Here is a 15,671-nt window from a genome sequence, read left to right as displayed (position 1 = left end):
ATAGATGGCCATGTGCCCAGTGCAAGAAATTATTAACTCCACTGAATTTATTTTTATAGTGAAATTGCATTTGCACAGCTCCACGAGAGATACTTTAGTGGGAAACAAACCCAGCAAAGCATTTCTTTTTGTGGACATAGTGAATTTGGCACAGATGTGGTGAAACTAACTATTCTCTTGATGAAAACACACTGAGGTGGTAATACCGCAGTTTTATATCCTCTCTAGGAAAATTTGGCAACGAAGCTGTGGTAGGTGGAGGTTGTATTTCTTTACACTCCAGATTGACATCGCTGTGGAGGAAAAGGTATGTCAAACAGGCATAGCTTTAGCAGTTAGGTGACTGTGATTTCAGAGTGAAGCACGGAATTAATAACTACCTAGAAAATAGAGTATTATTCGATGGAAATTTGATTTTACTTTTTAGTGACTCAGGAATGTGAGCACTTAAGATTTGAGTCATGCTCTTTAAGTGTGTTTCAACAGGACTTTCAAAGTTATGGGTACATTTCACTGCATCCAAATTAATATGCATGTAAAAGCTTGAGGGCACTGTCTGTGCTTGTGAATTGGGCAGTTAGTGACTTGGCCACCTGCATTTTGTGTTTCCATGCAAAATAATTTGCATTAGTAATAGAGCATTCCATGTGCATGTATTGTGTGTTGTAACTAATCTGCAGAGTAAGTCTGGGAAGCATAGGAGTCCATGTAGGTAAGACTGGATACTTGCTGGAGGCTGCTACATGTGTCTTGTCTTAAAAACAGAAGGGGAAAAAAAAGGCAGAGTGGAAGGGGTAAGGATTACCTGGTTATTGTAGTTGGAATCCAGTGCACATCAGTTAACGCAGTGCGCTGCTGATGGTAGAGAATTATGCAGGGCTCTGTTTCAACTGGTCTCCAGAATGACTCAGTGTAAGAACTGACAGTGAGGTCATGTGGATTTTTTTAAAAAAAGACCTGTTGGACTAATTAGACTATGTTATGTGGCTTAGTATTAGTTAAGCATGCCCAGAGTTACTGGTAAGAGTTCAACCCTTAATTTTCTGCTGGAAGCAACTTCCCTTCAAGATTCAGAGATGTACAGCAGTTGTCATTAGAGATTGTAACTTATTAAACCCCAAAGCACTGTAGAAATTATGGGGGAAGTAAAGAAGCTGCACAAAGTAGGAGGGGAATTTATATGACGAGGGCCACGCTGAACAGACAGGTGGCTTAACACTCAGTGTTGCAGGGAGAAGATCAGTTGTATCAGTGCTTAGTAACTACTTTCACTGTGTCTGTTCATGTGCATGTAATATATATATAAAAATTAGTGGCTGCTGTGATTATGTATAATGACTTATTATGTAGTTGTTTGAACAGGGCAACAGAGAAAGTAAGACTTCCAGACTGTTATTTCTTTTGCTTATTACAAAGATTCAGTTCCTTCCTCTCCACCTCCCGGCACTTCAAACATTGCTCACATGTTATCTGTACTCGCCCTTGCTCTATCCGTCCCTGTCCCTGCCCACCTCTTGTTCCTGCCCTGGGCTCCATGTCTTTTCTCCTGCTGCTTTCTGCATCATCTCTGTACCCTCTCTAATTAATCTTCAGTAACACAGATGTAAATCAGGCAGATTTTTCGTTTCCCTTTAATTTCTGTAGCTATGTAAGTTACAAAGATATTTTTTTTTTAATTAAAAAAAAGTCTTTGTCCAGTGTTTGTTTCCAGATACTCTAAATGATGGGTAGAGACCTTAGATGAAGAGTATTTCTACAAGGAAACTCTTTCGGTATAAACTTTGCCTTTTACTTTATCTGGCTGAAAAAATCTTCCTCTCTTGACCTGTATTTCCAGAGGGGCAATTTTATTGAGGTTCAGACTCTCAGGTTTTATATTGTAGAAAGGTTGTGTCCACTGAGGGAAAGCCTTCATCTCTCATATACTGTTGACTGTTTAAAGTCCAGAGGCACAGTGCAAGCCTGGAATTGTGAGGCGGTGTGCCTGTGGGAGGGCTCCGTCTGTCAAAACTGGGTCTTTGTACTGCCCGACCATGGGGCAATATGATCAGATTAGCCAAGACGTGCAGTGGGGTGTTTTTAGTGAATTTTGGCAGCTGCAGGAAGACAGAGGACTACCTGACTGGTCACAAAGTCTGCTGGGCAAACGCGTTTAACCGGTGAAAAGAGTTTGAAGCAATGCTATGTTGTATGCCTGTGATGTCTATGAATGGGTATTGGATGCCTCAAGACCAGCTTTGCTTTTGTGTGACGTGGTGGCTGTGTGCTGGCAAAGGTTACGGGGTGACACTGGGCCTCTGTCCCGGCATAGTGTTCAGCTTGGTGTTCTTCCTCCAGTACAAAACTGGCTTGTCTTTCTGGTTGGGTTTTGATCCAAAAAAGTAGCCCCCGTCACCAGTGGACCACTGGGTGGGTACAATGTGCATGTTGTACATGACATGTCCCAAGAGCATGGCATGCCCAGCTTAGCGCTGGTGGCCAGTGTTGAGTCCGGAGCAGTTCTTTCCCTTTGAGCTGCGCCTGGTGTTGGCACAGCCTAAGCTAAACTTAAGCTGCCTGAATACCAGCTTAGCTAACTTGTTGATCTTTGGGACTATTCACTCTTCCCAGTCCAGGCAAACATCACTGCATACCCCTCTCCAAAGGTTGTTTTTTTCTCGCTGCTTTTTTCTCTCCCCCCCTGCCCCCACCCCTGCCCCGAGTAACAACTTTCAGTGGCACCTCCAGTAATGTTTCATTGCCATGCAAAAGGCGGAGAGCACTTTGTCAGCAGTCTACTTCAGGCAGAGAAATTTATATCTGTGAGAAGCATATGTACAGAACAGCAATTACTCAGATCATCAATATTTATATAGCAGATAATAGTCATCATGGACAAGATGAATATTGTCACAAGTGCAATAGCTGCTTGGGGGGGGAATACAAAATATAATTGCTAGGTTTCTTTAAATGGGATAATTATTTAACTTTCAAGTGATCGGTGAAAATAGCTTAGAGTCTGAATTAAATATTCAGTGGGAGTTCATCTACTTCTAGAAAGTAAAGGAAATTCCCCTTCTGTCTACCCTCATGTCACACAGGGAAACCTGCTTGGGATGTCTTCCTTTACATGTGGCTTTTGCTGAAGGCAATGCTGGTGTCAGTTGCTGAATGAGGAATCATGAAAAATAGTAAAAAAAAAAATAATCAAGCACCTTGTTTAGAAAACGAATTATTGTTACATTTGCTGTGGCTGGACACGTGTTGCTGAGATGGAGGCATGGTCGCACATGCTTTGCTTTTAAAAGACATACCCAGTGTCGGGTAGAAGGTGGCCATCCTTAGGGTAGGTTTTTTACCAGAGCTTTCCGGCATCCCTCCCGCTAGCTGATGTGATGCTGGTCGCCTTGGCTGTGCCTGGGCCGGCAGGCAGCCCAGCAAGTCCCCATCCTGGCTCCCACTTCACACCAGCCTGGGTCTTGCCTTCAGGGTGGTGGCTTCCTGTTCACACAGGAGGTGCAGCTCCTGATTTCTGCAAAGAGAAGCCTCCTTCCATCCACCCTTTTAAATCCTTGTCTGGCATTGTGATTATTTGGAGGGCTTCCTTCACTGGCAAGAAAATCTGCTAGGTTGCCCTGTTTCTGAGAAGTATTAAATCAAAAACTACCTGCATGCGAGCTGTTTGCTACAGATAATTTACTTGCTGATTTTTTCCTTCTGCTTGTGAAATACCTCTGAAAGCTCCATTGCACTGGGACTCTGGTATTGACTGACTCTTCAGATGTGACTATCTGCGTATTTGTATGCCTGCACCGTGTCAACTTTTTTTGGTTGAGGGGAGGCAGTGGAAGGGAGCATGTGTAGCACTTGATGTTCAGCATTTAGCTCATTTGGGTTGGCTGTCATTTGCAATGTCAATTGCACAGCTTGGAGTTTTCAAAACACCAAAGCAACTCAGGAACATTTTCCACAGAGTAGATCCACAAAAGACCTGAAGTACTGCAGTACCAAACTTGCAGGCACTGCTTCTGGTGCAATGCCAGGAGAAAAGTTGGCCCAAGAGTGGGATTTGCAAAAGCTGACATCCCAAATAAGGAGACACATGAGCTGGCTACAACAAGGGAGAAACAAGAGGAGGTCTTTTAAGCCGGTAGCCCTCTTTCTGTACTGGGAAGATACGTTGAACTGCTCCTTTTTATTCCTTTCTGGAGTCAGGTAATGTCTACTGAGGTGTAAGCAGTGAACAAGTTAGCGGTTGCGCTCTCTGAGTTAGGTGTGATGCTCAGCCTGAAGGAAGCTAAGACTGAGCTCCCACCTTTGTCTGGCGGCATTTGATCGTGGATCTTTTCCTCTCCATAGGTAAACCCATTAGACTGCCTGGATTCTAGCCCTTCTCCAAATGAATTTTTAATATAAAATAATTAAACATTCATTGGAGCAGGGACAGGAAACCAGGTCTCTGCCTTCCCCTCGTACTCACTTTTCCTTTCTGACCTGAATATTGAATTATGCACTTCAAAGTTGAATGGGGTCAGCAGGAGGCATTGGTGGAGCTCTGCTGAGCTACTGAAATTGCTGGTACTTAAAACTTTCATCTGAGAGAAGGGAAAAGAATATTACCATTTTATCAGATTCACCCTTAGTGAATGAAAGTTTCCTTCTGCTGTGAGCATACCCAGGTTCTTGTGTGGATTCACTGAGCCTGCCGCTGGCATGTGGCTTGGGGAAGTCCTTCCCTGTTGCATGCAGATTAATTTGGATGGAAGACTTGTTTGAAGGTAAATTTAGCCCAGCTGAGATCTTCCTGATGCAGGTAAAGCTGAGGCCAATAATGACAGTGTTAATATTTCAGATGTTTGTCCCCAGTGCAATAGACAGAGATGCTTTCTGAACTGCAGATCACAGACCCAGTATTGCAACTAGGTGTCTTTAAACTTTTTCTTAGGTAGTACCCCTTATATTTTTTACTGATGCTGATGTAACCTTTGTTCAGAACTTAAGCTTGCAGTCAACAGACTTCTTAGTTACCTTCCCCAGATCCCTTTGAGGCAGCCACTGTTGAGGGTGGTGTGGGACTATCTGCAGAAGATTTCTTCTGCCTGAGGTTCTGCCCTGAGGAAAGTAAATTCTAGCCACCTCTTGGAGAGATTGCTGCAATTCATAAGCCAGCCCCTCATGTAGGTGAACCAGCCCTGTGATAGACCCATGCTCGACACATTCATTGCTCCTTCAGTTGTATTGCAGCTCAGAATAGCTTTTTTTCAGAGTAAGGAGGAGAACAAGGGGCCATTGAAGATAGCAGGTAATCAGCACCACTGATATTTCAGATTATTGAATTGTGTTGAAATAATGAGTTTTTTCATCAGGCTAGATTGTTTGTACCTAATTCTCTGAATCGTGGGTTTTTTTCATTGCAATAACTTACATGGGGATCTGGAGGTTATGAAAGGGATTGCTTCCCCTCACATTGAATGGGGTCCTGTGTTTTGGCTGTCTTGTTGCATTGCTAAGCCCAGACCCATTTATGTTCAAATTTGAGGATGAGATGTTATCAATCTGAGGAAGTGGGGTGCTTGCAGCATCCAGAAGCTGTGAGCCCCTCTAATTCCGTTTCACTTCAGTGTCGAGCACTGGGGCACTACTGTGAAGACTGTAGATCGAAGTCTTTCTGTCATGCTGGTGCAACCTGGCTAAAGCCTTGAATGGTTTTGATGAACAAGGGTTTAGAGATCTGGCCCTGTGTAGTAGTTTTCTTTTAAACTGAAAAATGGAAAGAATTGTGTGCTGAAGGATGGAGTCAGGGTTATATTGCTACAAAGCCTCAAGAATGTTCCTGGAGCAGAAAAATCCCTCCTGCTTAACCTCTAAGTGGTAAAAAGGTGAAGCTGTTTGCCTTTTCAGTTGGTTTTACAGCTGGTGTGAAGATTCGTCCTCTATTGCCTTCTAGAAGTTTCTTCTGCATCCTAATTTTGTCAAAGTTCACTAGTTTATTTTATGGAGGGGAAAAAAACCCTGAAATCTCCTTTCGCTGAAAACGGGACTGAAGAGTTAGGTTTAGGAATGCTAGCACCATCTCCCATGGGAACTGTAATTAGCATACTTTGTTTTCCCATTCTTCCCTCCGGGCTTGGCTTTATGGCTGGCTTCCATCTCCTCTTTTCATGTTGAGTTGCACTGTGGTTATGGGAGATGCAATCTAGCTGGGAAACCCAATCCCTGCTGGAGAATGGGAACATGGGTCGCTGTATGCAAGTACCTCGAGCTGGTATAAGCAGCATTTCACAGTTCTCAAAATGGGTTGCCAAATTTCCAGGTTTTAGCAGAAAGGCAGCAATTCCCTTAGTACGGGTGACATAGCTGTTCATTTCATTCCATTCATAAGGCATTCACTTGAAACCTGCATTAAAACTTACTTTTCTCTAATTTTATTTTAAATTAGCATCTTGGCTTAATTTGCAAGTGCAAAATACCATTTTTTAGGGGCTTTCCCTGCAGTAATAAGTGGATACTGGAATTTGTTGTAAGTTCAAAGTACAGCAAGTAGGAGATGATGATTTGATTTGCCTGAGGAGACTTCTCTTGTTGGTCTAGCATAAAGATTTCTGAATTGTGGAATGGAGCTAGACCGGGAACAGGAATAAAGTACTCTTCAGACTTCAGATTTTACTTTCTGGAGTAGATTCCCTTCTTAAAGTAGAAATCAACAAAAATACTGGAGTTGTGTTGATTGAACAGACTGATGTGTCATCAGTTTGTGGAGTAGGAGATGCATCAGTGTATGAAGTTTGAGCATGCCTAGAAGACAGAAGCTGGTCAGTCATAGAAAACTGGTGAGAATTCAGTGAAGTTGTATTGCTCCTAAACTTGGTTTTAATGAGCAGTGAGCTGTTTTTACAAGAACACTGTTGCTGCTGTTATGTTGGCTAATTAGCAACCCCCCCTCAGGAAAAAACCCTGACCCTCCTCAAAGTCTTCCAAGTGTATAGAAACTTCTCTCAATTTCACAGTCTTCTGCCTTTTAGCTTACAACTTACAGCAAGCTGCCACTCTCCCTGTTTGTGTGACTTCCACGGAAGACGCAAGTAATAGCGATTGAAAGGGAATTTTAGAAGAGATCAGAAAATCTAGGGCATGTCAGGATGATTTTGAGGTGATCTTAAAAATCCAGCAGATCAGCTGCATTTTTTTTAAGTTTTTTTTTTTTTTTTCCCTGCATGTTTTGAGATTTAGCCTCCCTGTTCTTTATCTAAAGGTTGGGAAGAGTGAGGCTTTCCTCTCAAACAGAGCATGTCACATACATTGGCATTTGGGGGAAGCAGGACTGCTTGTGGGGTGACCTGTTCTCCACCAGAAGGATTTCTGGGCAAGTCTGGCCCAGTTCTGTTCTTGAGAACAGTTACTGTGAAAGAGGCTTTGCCCAGCTCAATGGAACTGCTTTGTGTGGAGGGGTTGTGGGCACAAAGAGATACTGGCAGGACTGGACCCAGGCTGGTTTTCACAGCTTTAAAGAAATGAGGCTTTTAAAAAAGTCTTTATCCACCTGCAAAGTCCTTGTGATATTTTTTTAAACTCCTATGTAAATTTTTAATTATTTTCATAGATAAAATAAATTTCACGCTATCATACTGGTGTTCATGAGCATCCTTGCAAAAGAGCAAGGTAAACCAGTGAGAAGGATTTTGGTAAAGGAATGTGTGTTTTAAGAGGATATTATGCCCATGTTCAAAAAAAGTTTAAGGAAAAACCCTCACACGGACTTCCCTCTTGGGGTCCTGATTTATAGTCCAGGTCTTCTCTCTTCTGATGGAGCCACATCTCTAACACAAGAAGATGTGAGAGAGCTAGAGCTGGCTGCTTACGGTCTTGCCTTAGTAATGAGGATTTATTTAAAGAAAGGTTAAAGTTTCGTGACGTGTTTGCTTTCTTCCTTATGTCCACTTGTTTGGGGTCAGCGTGACCCAAAAATGAGTCGTGGTGTTTGGTGAAGGGCAATGGAAACACGACCTCACAACTACAGGAACTTTACTGTTGTAGCCCTTGGAGGAGCTATAGGAAAAAAGCCCTTCATATTCTGAGGAACCTGACTTGTTTTTTCCAACATTATAGGGTTACATTCCTGTGCTACTGCTTTCTCTGCTGGCTGAAACTCCTCTGTGGGGTCCAATGGAGAAACTCTTAGCTTTTTATGTTAATGGGTGGTTATGAAACAAGAACAAAAATATTAAAAGATCATGCACTGGCAATTTAATGAAATGATAAGAATCTACAACTTTGCCCTTTAATAAGATTATAAAACTGTTGCTTTTTCAAATGAAGGGAGACACAGAGGTGGCTGTAGCCTGTAGATGTGCAATTTTGAATCAGGATATCATGCTGCGTTGGAATTTTTCTGTTCACTCCTTTAAAGGTCTCGTTTTCTAGCACTGGTGCTCATTTCTGTTGTGTATTTTTAAATAATATACAGTAACATTTTTCCATCATAAAGGCCTGTGCATTTCAGTGACTTTTACTGCTTTCTTTAGAGAGGTTATGCAATCAGATATTTAATGACTTTTTTCCTTTAAAAAAATTTGAATGCCTGTGTTCATATCGTACTACTCACATTTAGCACCTGTGTTTTGCACCTGCACTCTTATTTTGAGGAGCCTGAAAGTCTACTTGCAAAATCTGAGCTCATTTGTGAAAATCAAGCTAAAAAAAGAATATAGGTGGATAGAATGATCATCTTTAAAGCAAGAAGCTTTCGTTCTAACGTTCCTTCCCTCTTTAGCCCCCCACCTCCATTAAATATATGATATTTTCTTCTAAATTAAAGTTCAGCTATTGCAAAGGGATTGACCTTTTTCATATCTATTGACTAGTCAGTGCTGGAGAATTTTGCATGCCTTTCTGAGCCACTTACAATGCAGTTGTCTACATTTTGCTGCTTGGAAACATTAAAGCTCCCAAGAGTCCACACTAATTGCAGTCTCCTCTATCAAGAGAGGTTGCTCATTAGAGATAGGCGGTTTGTTGTACCTAATAGCGAGGAGAATACTGCAGCCTGGGCACCCCTTAGTTCTGCTTCCTAGTCAGGTGGGTGGAATATCAAGGAGAGCATCCATGCATCTGTTCAGGAAGATCCATCGAAAAAGGACATCCAAATAAGTTCCTAACAGCAACTGTGCAACTTGGTAAGTTGGAGATATTTCTGAGGGCTCATGATAACCACCAGGCAGTTACACGCTTCATTGCTGCTCAGCGTTAAGATTGGTATGGGTTACAGTTATGCTCCATGACTTGCTTTTCCACAGGTGAATATTTTATGAACCAAATCCACACTGGGATAGCAGCTAGGAAGGCAGAGTGAGCAACAACAGCTGCCCCATTCTTCTTTTCATGCCATCAGCCCATCTTTGTGTGTTAAAAGATACTTGCACTAAAAACATACTGTGTAAACTTTTGTCCAGTGCATATAGTACGTAAACCTTGAAAGGAATCATACCTCTTTCAGTGGGTGATGTTAGTGAACCATCAAGAAAAAAGGTAGGTGTTTATTGCTTGTGAGGAAATAAGTTTGGAATTCTAGATATAAATTAATTTCCTAAAACACTATGGATATTATGTGGCATTGATTGTGGACCTCCTGCTGCAAGAAGGGCGCATTGCTTGGTTTTAATGTGGTTTGTGTGTTGCTCATATCCACAGAGATGACTGTAAACTTTTCCAGTTTAGTGTCTATTTATATTTGGGGTTAATTCAAGGGGCCAGGGAATGCCAGTGATCCACTGACATATACAGGAGAGAAAAGGAAATTAATGACTTTCTGACACATCTTTTCTGCTATTTCCACATAAGCAGATGGATCCCACGATACAGGTTTGCCTTTAAGGGGAATTTAAGAAGTAAATACTTGCACTTTTGGTAAGAGGGCTGATTATTGTCCATATCTGAATGGGCAACAGGTAATTCATAAAGACTTCTGATAAAAATGCAGGCTTTTTTTCCACCCAGTTGTATGACCTTCAGTGTTTTAAACTTTTCCAGGGGACAATGATATGGGAATTGCATCTTTGTCAACTGAGCCAATTCATTACTTCTAAATGCTGACTGCTATGCTTGATGCCTAGAGTTGGACAAAACAACTGGGTTCCACAGTTTTTCTTTAAAATTTCAGTTTCTAAGAGAATAGCACCGTCTTCCTAGGTTTAAGGGTACCTCCTATCTCCCCTAGGTTGCACAGTGTTTTAGGGGGCCTCAGTTTGAAGATGGAAGGATTGGGAGGGTTTCTAGCCAGAGCAAAACAAGCAATTGCTCTTACAGTTGGATGAGAGTTGCAAAGGTCAGATGAGCCACAGCTCTTTGAGGTGGGTTTATTTCTTCTGGCGGACAAGGCTAGTACTAGACAGAGGCTTTCCTGACAGTCAGTGTTTGGTTGGAAGAAGTGTCAGTTTGGCTGACTTTGCTGTGGGAGGAGTGCAAGTGTTGGGCCAGGCAGAAGGCTCAGAGCGTGGGAGTCTTCACCACACCTCAAGGAACCATCTGTAGCGACGCTTCCTAGCCGTGCAGGTGAACACTGTAGCTGTAGCTGTATGTGTAGGGCATAGCTAAAAATAAACAGAAGGGAAACTGGTTTCCTAATCATTAGGGTGTGTTTTTTGTTGTTGGTCCTGTCTTAAAGCAATGAAAGCTAGCATTATTTCAGCTATATCCCTGCTTGCTGCTTGGTTGGAGGAGTGTAGGAGAGTGGTGGGAGGCAGTAAGATGCTGCCACCTCTCCAAGCACAACGTGGGGAAGCAGCTCTAGCTGCCCTGAGGGAGCTCTGCCCTCAGTCAAGGAGCAGGTAATGAGCTCAAGCTCAGTGCTTGGGGTGTGCAGGTACCCTACTTGCTTTTAGAAATGACTGCACAAGGCGCATCTCACCTTGCTGATGCATCCCATCCAGCACCAGGATAATCTTACGGTGCTAAAAGCTGAGACTGGCAGCATCTGGCCCTGCTGTTTGGGAGCGGGAAGGTGGAAACCGTCATCCTAAACCAAACCTCCTGAAGGGTGCTAAAGCCAAGCTAGTGGGACAGCCGAGCAGAACTGGTGCTTAATGCTTTCTATTCTGGAGTGCCACCTGCTGGGACTTGCTCTCTCCATGCCCCTCTTTTCTAGAGGCAGCTGCTCCAGAAGTTGAGAGCTTAGACCAAAGAGGATGGATGTTAGTAATAATAATAGTGCTAATTATTTGTATTGATCATTACATTATTTTTTAAATTGTCGTAATACTTAAAGACCTTGTTTATTGGCAAAGACCTCACTCTGGCAGGTGTTCTGCAAACTCAGTGTGAAAGAACCTGGCAGAGACTTCACTGCTTAAAAAATACAGAGCACAGTATATGAAGGAGTGGTTTAAAGAATAGCAAATGATTTTTCCAATCCATGCTGTTACTCAGCAAAATATGAAGTATTTTTTTCTTTATGTCTTGATTTAGTGAAATATTTTGATCATTTCTGTGGCTGGCAAAAATCCAAAAGCAGTTATCATGAAAGTGAAAGACAACTGACAGTGAAGTCACTTAAGCAAAGTTAGGAAAACACTCAACTCTAAAAAGTAACAGTGATGTCAGTAAACAAAATAATTCTGAAAACCTTTTGGCTGAAAAGCAAGGGATGTTGTAGTTCATGGCAATTTTCAATGCAAATTTGGGCCCAGAGTTGACTTTTTTCCTTAATTCTAGCAGATAACTTGTTTTGGCAGTAGAAAAGAGGTATTTTTTGAATCTGTTTTGTAACTGATTTTCTGTCAATGGGCCAAATCCTCACTGGGCCAACTCAGTGTGGTTCCTTTGGCAGTGGTTTGGTTGTGTGCATTGACGTTTCCAGTGTTCAGTGCGCCACTGTAAGGCACACAAATGTAATACTATAGCAAAAATGGAACAAAGACCTCAACTGAGTGGAATGTGGTCAAATCCTGCATAGGTGTTTAAAGCTGTATGCATGCACACTGTGTCTTCTTAGATCATCTCTTCCAATGCAACACTTTCTAGAGTGGCAACACAGACTTTTACCCTTTCCCCCTTTCTTTTAGCAGTCCCTAAGACATCTCTTTGGTTCTTAACTGCTGTTCTGTGTGGTGCTACATGGAATAGAGTCATAGATTCGTTTAGGTTGGAAAAGACCTTCAAGATCATTGAGTCCAACCATTAACCCAACACTGCCAAGTCCACCACTAACCCATATAATTAAGCACCATGTCTGCACATCTTTCAAATATCTCCAGGGATGGCGACTCAACCACTTCTCTGGGCAGCCTGTTCCAGTGCTTGACAACCCTTCTGGTGAATAAATTTTTCCTTATATCCAATCTAAACCTCCCCTGGTACAACTTGAGGCTGTTTCCTCTTGTCCTATCACTTGTTACTTGGGACAAGAGACTGACACCCACCTTGCTACAACCTCCTTTCAGACGGTTGTAAAGAGCAATAGGGTCTTGCCCTGAACCTCCTTTTCTCCAGGCTAAACAACCCCAGTTCCCTCAGCTGTTCTTCATAGGACTTGTTCTCTAGACACTTCACCAGCTTCGTTGCCCTTCTCTGGACACACTCCAACACCTCAAAGTCTTTCCTGTAGTGAGGGGCCCAAAAATGAACACAGCATTCAAGGTGAAATAAATGTTGGAAATAAGTGATGAAGCGTACCTGAGGTAAGTCTTCAAAAGCAATTAATGCTTTTGGGATATACTCTGGAGATCATTGGGATGAGTGTGACTTTTTTTAGAAATCCCTGAACCACCTTTCAAAGTAAGATCATTTAGATCCTTAGCAGGAAACACCTGTAAAAAACAGCAATCCTTTCAAACATGTAGTCCTCTTCAGGGTTCGATCGCATCATGAAAAGTGACTTGTATGTTGAAAATGCCCCATATTGTCATTTTTTTTTTAAGCCAGCAACCAAAAAAAGCTGAGTAAGTGGCTTTGTAAACATGCTGCTACAAAACTGCTGCTGATAGCTGGAGAGTGTTTATCTCATCTGCTTTTGCTAGACTGGGAAAAGTAAAGAAATCATGGTGTATTGCTAGACTTAAGCATTCCACATCCAGCAGTAGAGTGATATGAGTAAGAGGTACTTCTGACTCACTCAGTGGCTGACCACATGAGAAGAAAAATTGGTACAGAGTCAGTACAAAAAGCTTTGTTTGCCCTTTGCATTACATTTTCATGAATTTCTTCTGAAAGAAAACAGTTGAATTGAAATGAATGTTGCAATGAGCTGACATTTTAATGGAAATGACCATTTTTGCCTAAGGAGAAAGTATTTGCTTAATTTGATCTGAAACTGCCAATGAATTTGTTCACCTCAAAACTACATTTCTTTCGTTAGCTCTAACTCACATGCAGAAATCATGAGACTGGCTTGCAAGACAGAGACTGAAGTTTAGGGGTTCTACCTAACTGGGATTTGGGGCTTCTGAAGTTCATGTTTTCAGGCTTTTCTTCAGAAATATGAGGCTAGCAGCTTGATTTTTACCGAGTACTGAATTGATCGTCCATAATCCCGTGAGCCTGGGATGCACCATGACTGTATACTATCAAGATTGTGATGGAGTCTTGAGCATTAGCAACATTATGCCAGTTATCTTTTCTAAGTTTGTTCTGATTTACATTGCAAGGACTGCAGAACTAGGCCCAAAATTAAGAGGTAAAGCAGTTTGCTTCATTTTGGTTGTTTTACTCTGATGTAGCGTAACACAGTCCTTTCTGAGCATTTGCGCTCCATACAGCAAAAATGCTGTATACTGTTAGTTAAACTATTTTCACACCGGGATGTATCAAAAGCAGCCAGACTTTGAATGGCAGAAATATGATGGGTGATGTCTAGTTCAAGCTTTGAAGCTTACTTTAGAAAGAATGAAATACAACCTGACAAAGCTTGGCAGGTCTGATAAACTTCTTGCAGCTACAGAAGGTGAGTGGCTTTTGGAATTGAATACCATCTCTGTGAAGAAAAGTCGCAGTAGATTTCACATGATATGGACAAGAATAATTTATTTTCCTGTGCATATGAGCAGCCAGTTACTGTCCCCATCCCAGCATGGCTGCCAGAGCACAGAGGCTAGCAGCTCTGAGCTCAGTCTTCCAGAGCTGTAATTTATCTCAGCCCACTGGAGAGGGGTGTGGCGGAGCTGACCTCGGTTACGGTGGTTGCCCTTGAGAGCACCACATTGCTTAGCTGTGAAACTACTTTTGTCTGCAAATGGTGCCGGTTCGTATGGGGGAAAGACTCGGTGCAAATCCCCTCAACTCTATTCTAGACTTCATCATAGAAGTCCATCCATGGGAGTCTTCTCATTTCTCTCACGGGGATGTCCATGTCCATGGGCATGAAGGAGAGAGCTGAGAGCTTCTGCTGATGTCCGTTGTCTCACCCCTAGTCAGAAATTTTCTCTGGTGGTACTGGGGCTTCGAGTCATGCTGTGTAGCTGGTTGAGTTAGTTGATGTGCCACCAGTTGTTTAGTTGCAGCTGTTGTGGGAAGGCTGTATCATGTTTCCTCAGGTCACACATTTTCAGGGTGGTACAAGGGTAGCAAAGGCATCTGCACTTAGCGATTCCCTTTATCTGCCTGTGGCTGCTGGCACGACGTTCTGTATTGATGAACAGTGTGTTAACTATGTAAATGTGCAACTGACCTTGAACGTGTGTCTTCCCATTAGCTTTCGTGGCTAATGTCAGGCCATGCACTTCATAACTTGTCAGGACTGGAGCTCCTGGAGTCTTTATAGTCACGGCGAGAAACATGTGGTTTGGAAAAGTATAGGAAGAAATTATTTATCTACTATAGCCTGCTAAAGCTCTTCTGGAGGATTGTACTGGTGTGAAGACAGAGATATAAATCATGAAATAGGAAATCATCGATATGGATGCAGTTCAGGCTTGGTCGCAGTGAGAGTTGGACCGTTCCCAAAATTCACTAAGTAAGGGTGGTATTAATATTACTAGCTGACAGAGTTACAGGGTGAATGATTAGTTTCCAATAAGAAAGGAGCTTTTGGATCAGTTCCAGTTCCTTTTGGTGTAGTCTGCAAACCAGAATGACCAGTGCCATGACCTGGAGTAGCTGTAGTGCTTATCAGAGACCGAAAATGCATGAAGATCACAATTTGTCTGCATTAGGAAATGGCATCGCAGTTGACCTTGAGGATGCATATTAGTTTGCTGTCTTCTACTGTCGTGAAGATAAGCTCTTGGAAGCAGTTCTTCTGCGTTAGGACTCTGTTACACCTTTTCTTTTGATAAAGAGGGGGCTTTACTCCCTTGTGCTGCCCATTTAGCAGATTTCAGGAGAAAGGTAGAAAGATGAAAAAAGCTGCCCCTGCCCCATCTAATCTTCTTCAGACCTTATTCAACTTCTTTATAGTCTATGAAAGAGAAGTATTTACTTACTTCTTGTTCTGTGGCTTCTAACAAAATATTTTCCTATTTCTTAATCACATCTATTTCAGTGTAAAAGGATGTATTATTTTGATTCCCTTAGGTCTGTTGCACTTTTTTTAGCAGCCATGTGAAGGTAGCTGTTCGGTGATGTGGCTTGCAGGATCACATCCTCAGGAAGCCACGTGGGGTGAGTACAGAGTGCACAGCATGTTAAGCAGGTGGGATGTATGAGGTGGGAGCACAGAGCAGAGTTGCAACAGTTAAAACTCTCATTTGAAGGACTTCTGTTTG

At 42.3% G+C, this 15,671-nt stretch overlaps 1 protein-coding gene across 4 annotated transcripts in view; it reads left to right on the top strand.

The window, feature by feature from the left end:
* The window catches only part of RNF152 (ring finger protein 152), a 46,517-nt gene that overhangs the window by 17,671 nt on the left and 13,175 nt on the right, over positions 1 to 15,671 (top strand). The window contains exon 1 of one of the 4 annotated variants that reach the window (XM_055800323.1): positions 11,981 to 15,567. The exons of the other annotated variants lie outside the window; for them this stretch is intronic. The gene's annotated coding sequence lies outside the window, so the exon portion shown is untranslated. Of the gene's footprint in view, positions 1 to 11,980; positions 15,568 to 15,671 lie in introns of those variants that run through there. 4 annotated transcript variants of the gene reach the window in all.

The sequence above is a fragment of the Falco peregrinus genome, chromosome 3 (genome assembly GCF_023634155.1).
Source record: "Falco peregrinus isolate bFalPer1 chromosome 3, bFalPer1.pri, whole genome shotgun sequence".
In the NCBI taxonomy this organism is placed as follows: Eukaryota; Metazoa; Chordata; class Aves; order Falconiformes; family Falconidae; genus Falco; species Falco peregrinus.
This window is presented reverse-complemented; position numbering and strand designations above follow the sequence as displayed.